Source organism: Nanorana parkeri, unplaced genomic scaffold, assembly GCF_000935625.1.
Source record: "Nanorana parkeri isolate BGI_ZX_2015 unplaced genomic scaffold, ASM93562v1 scaffold2261, whole genome shotgun sequence".
Classification (NCBI taxonomy): Eukaryota; Metazoa; Chordata; class Amphibia; order Anura; family Dicroglossidae; genus Nanorana; species Nanorana parkeri.
Window position 1 is genome coordinate 143,128 of NW_017308529.1, and position 1,173 is coordinate 144,300.

General features: G+C 47.0%; 1 protein-coding gene across 1 annotated transcript in view; it reads right to left on the reverse strand.

The window, feature by feature from the left end:
• LOC108801231 (phospholipid-transporting ATPase ID-like) overlaps nt 1-1,173 on the reverse strand; it is a gene marked incomplete at its 5' end in the record, with an annotated part of 56,437 nt that overhangs the window by 26,159 nt on the left and 29,105 nt on the right. The gene's annotated exons all lie outside the window — the stretch shown is intronic.

The following is a 1,173-nucleotide window of genomic DNA, read 5'->3' on the forward strand; positions in this document are numbered from 1 at the left end:
ATAAATTCTTGCACCAGGGCCCTTTTTTCTTTAGGTCCGCCACTGATGGTTGTGCACAGTTTTGACATCTTCATAACAGAGTTTCACATAGTAGGCCATCACCTTCTGAGCTCCACTGAACCTTACAGCCTCATTTGAGCCCTTTGCAACGGTTCCAACACTGGTCTTACCTTACGTAGAGTGAGATGGGCACCACGGTATTTAAGATAATGACGTACGACCAGAACATTAGGAACCCCGAGAAGGCAGCATTGTGCACGCCTTCTGCCCATGGGAGAAACACCTGGAAGTAATAGCCTTGCTTGGATTCCCAAATCCCATTGCCGATAGCCAGGATGATGCACATGACAGCCAAGAAGACAAAGATCTGCAGAGAAATGGAAAGTCGTGTTGAAGGATCTTTATTTCCTGAGCTAGAACAGCGTTTCCCAAACCAACCCTCCACCCCGCAGCCCATCTTCAGTAGACATCCACACAAGTAGCTACATGCTGAGACACTCATTTACTGGTTTCCAAGCTGCAACCATAGGCAGCCCTTTTGATACGTATTGTGGGGTTCTGCAGTCAGAAGTCTGCTATTTCCCTACCTAGGTGCTGTACACTTTTTATGGTTTTTCCAGGTACGGGAAACGTCCAGAATTGTTTTATGTGTAAAGAAGTTTTAAGGTGATGTTTTATATACATCGATCAGCCATAACATTATGACCATTCGCCTGATATTGAGTAGGTCCCCCTTTTCCTGACCCGTGGAGTCATGGACTCCACTAGACCTCTGAAGGTATGCTGTGGTATCTGGCACCAAGCCGTCAGTAGCAGATCCTTTTAGCCCTGTAAGTTGTGAGGTGATCGGCCTCCATGGATCGGACTTGTTTTTCCAGCACATCCCACAGATGATCGATTGGATTGAGATCTGGAGAATTTGGAGGCCAAGTCAACATTATGACCATTTGCCTGATATTGAGTAGGTCCCCCTTTTCCTGACCCGTTGAGGCATGGACTCCACTAGACCTCTGAAGGTACGCTGTGGTATCTGGCACCAAGCCATCAGTAACAGATCCTTTAAGTCCTGTGAGGTGATCGGCCTCCATGGATCAGACTTGTATTTCCAGCACATCCCACAGATAATCGATTGAGATCTGGAGAATTTGGAGGCCAAGTCAACACCTCAAACTC